The sequence below is a fragment of the Tamandua tetradactyla genome, chromosome 2 (assembly GCF_023851605.1).
Source record: "Tamandua tetradactyla isolate mTamTet1 chromosome 2, mTamTet1.pri, whole genome shotgun sequence".
Classification (NCBI taxonomy): domain Eukaryota; kingdom Metazoa; phylum Chordata; class Mammalia; order Pilosa; family Myrmecophagidae; genus Tamandua; species Tamandua tetradactyla.
In genome coordinates this window covers 43,725-53,112 of record NC_135328.1, presented here as the reverse complement: position 1 = coordinate 53,112, position 9,388 = coordinate 43,725, and positions in this window count along the sequence as shown.

Here is a 9,388-nt window from a genome sequence, read left to right as displayed (position 1 = left end):
TAAAATACTGGTAGGAAACTTTCAATACTCCACTCTCCTCTATAGATAAAACAACCATACAGGAGATGAACAAGGAAATGGAGAAGTTAAATAACTTGATAAATGAATTAGACCTAACAGACATATGTAGGTCATTACACCCCAAAACACCGGGATATTCATTCTTCTCTAGTGCTTGTGAAGCATTCTCCAGGATAAATCCTATACTGGGGCACAAAGCATGTCTTTATAAATTTGAAAACATTGAAATTATTCAAAACATTTTTTCTGATCACAGTGAAATGAAGTTGGATATCAATAACCACCAAAGAATGAAAACATCCACAAATACATCAAGATTAAATGACACTCTTAAACAAACAGTGGGTCAAAGAAGAAATTGGTAGAGTAATTAGAAGCCATCTGCAGACATATGAAAATGAGAATACAACATATCAGAATTTATAGAATGCAGCAAATGTTGTACTAAGAGGGAAATTTATTGCCCTAAATGTCTACATTAAAAAACAAGAGCAAAAATTGAAGACTTAACAGCATGCCTAGAGGAAATTGAGAAAGAACAGCAAACTAACCCCAAAGCAAGTAAAACAAGAGAAATAACAAAGATTAAAGGCCAACAAAAGAACAATAGAAAGAATTACTAAAACTAATTGTTGGTGCTTTGAGAAAATCAATAAAATTGATGGGCCACTGGCAAGACTGACAAAGAAAAAAAGAGAGAATGCAAATAAACAAAATCAGAAACGAGAAGGGGTGCATTACCACAGACCCTGAAGAAATAAAAGAAATCATAAGATGATACTATGAACAACTATCTGCCAACAAACTACATAACTTAGATGAAATGGATAAATTCCTGGAAACACACAAGCAAGCTACAATGACTGAGGAAGAAATAGAATATCTCAGCAAACCAATCACAAGTAAAGAGATTGAATCAGTCATCAAAAATCTTCCTACTAACAAAAGCCCAGGACCAGATGGCTTCAAGAGGAATTTTATCAAATATCCCAAAAAGAACCAACACCAATCCTGCTCAAACTTTTCCAAAACTTGAGGAAAAAGGAATGCTACCTAACTCATTTTATGAAGCTAGTATCCTTTTACTATCAAAACTGGGTAAAGATGCCACAAGAAAAGAAAACTACAGGCCAATCTACCTAATGAACATAGTGCAAAAATTCTAAAAAAAAAAAAATACTAGCAAATCAGATCCAACAACACATTAAAAGAATTATACACCACGGCCAAATGTGGTTTATACCAGCAATGCAAGGATGTTTCAATATAAGAAAATCAATTAATATAATACACATGTTAACAAATTGAAAGGGAAAAATAACATGATTATCTCAACTGATGCTGAAAAAGCATTTGACAAAATTCAACATCCTTTTCTGATAAAAAAACAAAATTTCAAAATATAGGAATCAAAGGTCACTTCCTCAAAATGATAAAGGGTATACATGAAAAACCAATGACCAGCATTGTATTCAATGGAAAGAGATTGAAAGCTTTCCCACTAAGATTGGAAAAGAAACAAGAATGCCCACTGTCACCACTATTATTCAACAGTGTACTGGAAGTTCTAGCTAGAGCAATCAGGCAGGAAAAGGAAATAATAAAAAGAAATAAAAGGCATCCAAATTGGAAAGGAAGAAGTAAAACTTTCATTATTTGCTGATGCCATGATATTATACTTGGAAAATTGTGAGAAATCTACAACACAGTTATTTGAGCTAATAAATTCAGCATGTTGGTGGGATATAAAATTAATGCACAAAAATCAGTAACATTTCAATACACAAGCAATAACCTAGCTCATAAAGTCAGTTAAGGAAAAATTCCATTCAAAATAGAAATTAGAAGAATCAAGTACCTAGGGATGAACTTAACTAGGGATGTAAAGGACTTGTACACAGAATAGAATGTAACATTGCCAATAGAAATCAAAGAAAATTTAAAGGTGGAAATCAGAGAAGATCTAAATAGGTAGAAATAAATTCCCTGCTCATGGATAGGAAGATTAAATATAGTTGACCAAATCTATGATCAACTGATTTTTGACAAGACCTCCAAATCCACTGAACTGGGACAAAACAGTCTTTTCAATAAATGGGCATAGGAGAATTTGATATCACTTTCTAAAAGAATGAAAGAGGTCCCTTACCTCACATCCTATGCACAAATTAACTCAAAGTGTATCAAACACCTGAACATTAGAACCAATACCATAAAGCTTCTAGAAAAAAATGTAGAGAAACATCTTTAAGACCTAGTAATAAGAGGTACTTTGCTAAACTTTACACCCAAAGAACAAGCAATAAAAGAAAAAAAATAGATAAATGGGAACTCCTTAGAATCAAATGCTTCTGCACCTCAAAAGATGAAGAGGCAGCCAACTCAAAGGGAGAAAATATTTGGAAATCACATATCGGACAAAGTTTTGATAACTGTATGCATAAAGAAATCATGCAGCTCAACCACAAAAGAACAAACAGCCCAATTATAAAATGGACTAAGGATATGAATAGCCATTTTTCTGAAGAGAAAATACAAATGGCTCAAAAGTACATGAAGAGATGGTAATTTTCATTAGCTGTAAAGGAAATGCAGTTCAAGACTACAATGAAATATCACCTCACATCTATGAGAATGGCTGTTATTAAACAAACAGGAGACTACAAATGTTGGAGAGGAGGTGGAGAAACTAGAACACTTATGCACCACTGGTGGGAAAATCTAATGCCACACCTGCTATGGGAGACAGTTTGGTGGTTCCTTAGGAAACTAAATATCAAATTTTCCTATGACCCAGCAATAGCGCTACTTGTTATATACCCAGAAGAGCTGAAAACAGTGATGCAAACAGGCATTTGCACACTGATGTTCATAGAAGCAATCTCCAAAAAACAGAAACAATCCAAATGCCCATCAACAGACAAGTGGATTAACAAAATGTGGTCTATACGTGCAATGGAATATTATGCAGCAGTAAGACAAAATGACATTCTGAAGCACATGACAAGATGGAGGAGCCTTGAGGACATAATATGAGTGAAACAAGCCAGACACCAATGGAAGATACTGTATGACTCCACTTTTATGACCATGGTAAAGGTAAAATCAGAGGCTTAGAAAACAGAATATAGGGGACTTAGAGATACATAGCAACTAGAGATGGCTGAACAGTTAGCTAAAGAGGTTGAACTCCAATGTAAGGGAATAGATAGAAGTGAAGGTGGTTCTCTAGTGCGTCTATAAATAATATTACCATATTGAAGGTGAACATGATTGAAAGAGGTCGTATAGAATTATGTGTCACACTGATTAGCACTAGAAATATAAATAAGTTCTTGCAAGAACTACTTCAAATGTATGATTCATGGATTCACGTACAAACAGTGTCTGCATCCAAGGTATGGGGGAAACTGCTATTGTATGCTATGGGCTATGTTTAAAAGGAAACCATCAGCACTACCACAGCAGCACCAGGGATTGATAATGGGAAATGGCAAGAGTTAAGGGGAGGTTTAGATTTCCTATTTGGTGAGGGTGTGTTTATTGGTTTTCTTTTTCTTGGAAACAATGAAATTATCTAAAATTGAGAGTGTTGATGATCTGTGGACTTTGGACACTATACACGATGTCTAATGAATGCAGGTGGCTGAAGGATGCACTGACTGAGAAATAGATTGGTGAACAATGGTATATACATATAATAGAAGATTGTGCTGCTACGAAAGGAATGAAGTCATGAGGCATGAAAAGATATGAACAACTGTGGGACATTTGTTGAGGCAAAATAAGCCAGAAATAAAAGAACAATTATTGTACAGTCTCCTTTAGAAAATGCTCATGAGAAAACAGGGGCCTAAACTGTAAGCTCCTATAGCAGACACATTTAGTCCCAACAAGTAACTATTATTCCTGGATTTTGAGAGGCTGTTTTATATATCTATAACCTGGAATTTGGAGATAAGATGAAACTGATCACAGTTTTAGAACACAGGGGTAAGGAAGATACTGTCTACACTTTAGAGCTGCACCTACTCTTTAAAACTAAAGGAAGAAAGGTTTATTTAGTCTGGGACTTAAATTTTCTATTTAAGAAACACATAATGTAACTCAACCTATCTGGATATTTCATTTGAACAATCAAAACAGAGAGCCCTTGAATAAGAATGAGGACCTTTAATCTTGTATAGCTTAATGTGATGCCTGGCTACACCCTAGAATATATTAAGCAGATAACCAAACAGTAGTCTCAAAGTCCCTTGAGGGATGGGAGAAAAAAATATGGAACTACCAAACTTTGCTATCCGGGAATCTGGAAAGCTACAACCTCCAGTTGCGTCCCTGGTCCAGATAAGTCCTGACCTAGAGGGTCTAGTCTCTCAGGAACATCATCTAGTTCCATCTCCTACCCCATATTACTGGCAGCCCCTTCCAACATGAAAAAGTTAGAACGGCCATAACCCAAATACCCCTAAAGAGTAGGATAGAAAGATCAAAGGTGATGGTGGAGTTATACAGAGAAGGTAGGGTTTAACAAACAAATCTGACTGCTGAATCATTAAATTGATGCTTCTTTTAGTCTCCAGTATCTTAGAGCAGCTAGAAGTAAAAACTGAAAATTGTGGAATTGTAACCCATACCAAACTGAAATAATTTCTACAAGTAATCATTGTGCTGTGCTTTGAAATTGATTGCTTTTCTGTATATGTTATTTTTCACACACAAAAAAGTCAATTGTGATGATAAGAAAAAGTATTTATTCCTTCTAGCCACCAATGTTCTGGAGCGGCTAGAAGCAAAAATCTGAGAGGACGGTATGGAAGCCCATGATAAACTCTGGGATCTGTCGTGTAACTACTTGTTGAAAGTGATTTGAACGCTATTCCTTCTTTCCTTTGTATATATGTTACATTACACAATAAAAGAAAGTTGAAAAATCATATTGCTATTATTAGTCTGTGTGATTTGATTTTCACCACTTATAATTAGAGGTCTTATTATCAGTATTACATGCCTTGATATAATGTTTCAGTGTTTAAGTCCTCAGCTTTCATCATAAGTGAATTTTTCATCCTGGGTCCTATGAAGGCCCTCCTAATTGTTATTTTCTTATTCCATGTATTCTCACTCTCACATCCATCCTTTGAAGATGCCTTTTGCAATTTTTAGATCAACACCATAGATTTTTATTCACTCATTTCCTTTCCATTTTTCAGTCATAGAAATTGATTAGATCCATTATGAATTTCTCCCCAAATATATTGAGATGATATGGTAATATTTATTGAGTATATAATTAGGGCTCTGGCTAAACAAATGAAAACATGTTTATTTAAGCCTAATTTATTCTACTTGGTGTATTTGTCTTCTAAGATTTGTTGACTTGAAGAAATATTAAGAATCGAAATTTATATTCTTTCAATGAAATTCATGGTTTTCCAGAATGGATGTTTTCCTATGTATCCACCTTATCAAAACTTCAGAATGAAGCAATCAACAGTTTAATTCTCAGGGGTGAAACTGAAATACAAACTAATAATGTTCATGATTCTCCCTCTAGCATATTATGCAAAAATAATCCTTACATATCTATTGGAACAAACACATTTTTGATAGCAGCGTGTGGCTTAAATATATGCTCTAGAAACAACCACAAGCAAGAAAATTTTCAAAGAACCCATCACTGACTATAATGGGCATTCTTATGAAGCAATTAAGCTACTTGAAATCACAGCATTTTAAAAATTTCCTTCCTTGTTATGATCTTTTGAGATAATTTTTCCTTAATAAAGGACAAATCTATTTCAAAATTGTCTCTAACTATCCATTTCTTACAATAATTAAAATATTAAAGGACAAATCTATTTCAAAATTGTTTCTAACTATCCATTTCTTACAATAATTAAAGTATTTGCAGTATTTCAGCAACATTTTGAAGGCTTTTGCTGTTCTATTAAGAGTTTAAAATTGTTAAGATAAAGTTTTTATCAAGTTCCTCTCCTGGAATAGCAGTTTCTTTCAAATTAACCAAAATAATCTTTTTCTGGGAAAGAGTGAAAGAGGATGCACTCCCGTATACCTGAAATTATTTGGTCAATAAGTCATTCACCAAAGAAGGGAAAACTAAATGACAAGTTAACATGCTTGAAATTCCTTTTATCCCAAAAGTAGAATTCAATTGATGAGACTATCAGTTTCCCATGATATTCTCTCCTAAACATCGACATGATTGAATAGTATATTTCTATCACTACATTGACAATGTATATTGCATAAAGACAAGAATCAAGTCTGATTGTCCACCCAATATTCTACCCATTAATGGCAGAAACATGGTTTACTCAGAATATATTTCTGAATGAAGGCTAAATTGAGGAATAAGTAACAGTAGCAATTTTTAGCCATTGTATGAAACTTTGTACTTACTTCACATTATATAAATATATTACATATACTAAGTCACTTATCCTCATAACAAATCTGAGATGTGATTCTGTTATTGTCTGTAATCACAGCTGAGGAAACGGAAGCACATGAAGTCTAACGATCATGTGCAAGTCCACATAGCTGTTACGAGTGATACCAGGATTGAAATCCAGATAACCTGGCTGCAAATTCCCTGCCTTTAAGGACTGTAGTATGTAGAAGGGCACAACAGACTGATCTTTCTACTTCATTAACTGCAAATCTCCAGAAAATGTCATTTGAAAAAGGGAAGATTTATGTTTGATCAATGGTAGAAGCAAGAAAGAAATAGGAAAGTATTTCTTAAATATTGATAAACTGGTTTCCACTGGATTTGTAAAATCATTCAATTGGATGATATGTACAGAACTTGGGCTTGGGTTATTGTGATAGTTTAGTTCATGTGTCACCTTTACTAAGTTATGGTGTACAGTTGAAGCAAGCATCGACCTGATAGTTACTGTGAGAACAATTCATAGATTTAAATAATCAATAAATTGATTGCCTCAGTACCTGGTTACATCCTCAATTAACTGAAGATATTGCCTTCCAAAATATGGAAGTCTCATCCAATTAATTAAAGCCTTAATAGAAGAAATGATAATTTTAGCATTCAAAAGAGGGAATTAACTTCTCTGACTCAGTCAGCAGGCTTCTCTGGGGAATTCATCGAAAACCTTCCTCAGACTTCCCAGCATGCAGCTTGCCCTAAAGAATTTACACTTGTCCATCCCAACAATTTCATGAACAAATTCCTAGAAAAACTCTCATTGCATTTATGGACGTATTTCTGGTTAGGTCTGACTCCCTATAGAAACTTGACTAATAGATATTTTGTTACTGGCAGTGGTTCTTGTGAAACAGTATCATAAGGATGAGATTTCTGACTTTGTTCTTGGGTTTATAGAATAGACTCTCTAGGCTGATTAGATACAAAGGCAGTAATGACTCTCCAATGATCAAGATGGTACTAATAAGCCATGGACTTTCTTAGGAATACAAATAAATAATATATCACCAATGGATAGAACTACTCAAATTCCATAAGAAGCAAAGCTCTGGCTGAGAGTGTTATTCAACAAAGTTTTGTGGAATAAAATGTATAATATTAGCTGGTTTTCTCAATACATCAGATACAGTTTTAAACAAAAGGTGTGAGCTAAAAGATTCAAATTTCCAACAAAAGAGCCACAAGAGAGACATTGAAATTTTCTATGTGTGCCTTGAAAGAGAATATAATTTTGTTCCTTTGCAGAGTTGAGATTTCTGAAAACCAGATCAGAATCTTGCTGTGCAAGTGGCTGAATTACAATGTAAATTGAATTCTCAACCTTGAAGGATCTCTGCTGTTAAAGTGTGGGCATTGAGTGGAAATTAATGGGATCATGAAAATTGAAATGGGGACAATCAAGTTGGTAATAATAACGATGGGGACATTGAAACTCTAGATTCTGATGAGTTTTTGCCAGATAAAACTTAACAGTCTGAAGAACAAACAAACAAAAAAAAAACGTAACAGTCTGCCCTAAAGTATGAGCCATGGAATGTCCACCTGCCTTGATAAAACAGTACCTGAGAAACCCATAATGATCTCACCCTATGAATCAGCTCTCACGTCTATCTGAAAAGATTTATTGTTTCACTATACGAAACTGCAATTGAGTTCCCTGAGGTATTAGGTATGCAAGACACTTCTAATTCTTTTCATGACCCAACCCACCACGCTTGTGGGAATTTAGCTATACTAAAGTCCCAACAAATCCCAAAAGGTTAAACACAAAGTGTGACACCTAGGAAAATATGCTACACTCTAAATGGGCTGTATGATTTTTCCTGTTTACATGGTCAGCAATCAGGGGAATATGTGTGGGAAAGGATATTAAGGGTGAAGGATATTGGTGGATGGAACACAAATTTGAAGCAGGCTCAATTTGTTGATATGAGCCAACTAAGGAGATTCTGTATTTAATGTTGAAGCCTAAGGGATTTAAATAGGCTGTAGCATTTTTTCTGGTGGTTGCTGGAAGCATGTACTTAAAGATGGTCTTCATTGCCTGGTGTTGAAATTCAGAACTAATGTAGATTAGGGGATCAAAAGGCTTAGAGAGATTGGAATTTTAGAGTGGATTTATCATATAAGACGTGCTCACCCACCCCAGGAATGTCCAGAGGACACAACTTTCACCAGAACTCTGAGAAATAATTTTCTGAGACTAATTACATCACATCATTCTTTGAAAACTCTATGTTTGCTCTTCTCTTTTGGTCAGATAATACTGTGAGAACTGCTGTCAGAGAATTTGGATGATTAATCATTATGGGGATGATTAGATGCTAGGTTTGTGGAAGCCAAGTGGAAGCACTTAAATGGCCAAAACTAGATAGGTGACTATCCATCTGGGGCAAACCTAACATGCTTCTTTCCAAATGGAGGCCTGGAACTCTCAGGAGTGCATGGACTCGGAGGCCAGGATGATGAAGTAAGCCAAGCTGTACTCCTTGAACATGCCACATCCATGAGCCTCACTCACTGCACTCCAGCTGCATCCCGCACCCCAAGCATCATTGCCCCACCCATACAACCCCCCATGAGACCCACACCTCAAAACCCTAGTTCCAACTCTGTTGCAAGAATTTTGCCACTGAGCCACCATCGTATTGCCCACAAATTGACTTTAAAGTTCAAGATAACAGTGGGCATACAAAAGACTGAAATTCTTGGGAAAATATTGTCATACAAAAGAAATATATTAATAAAACATTGAATCATTAAAAAGATGTGAATGGGAAAGAGGATATTTTTTCTATCTCTTGTTTAGAAATTACAGTCTATTGTTTGTATTTATATATTCATAGAATTATTAAAATTGTTGCTTATTGCATAGGTTTGTTTTAATTTTACAAT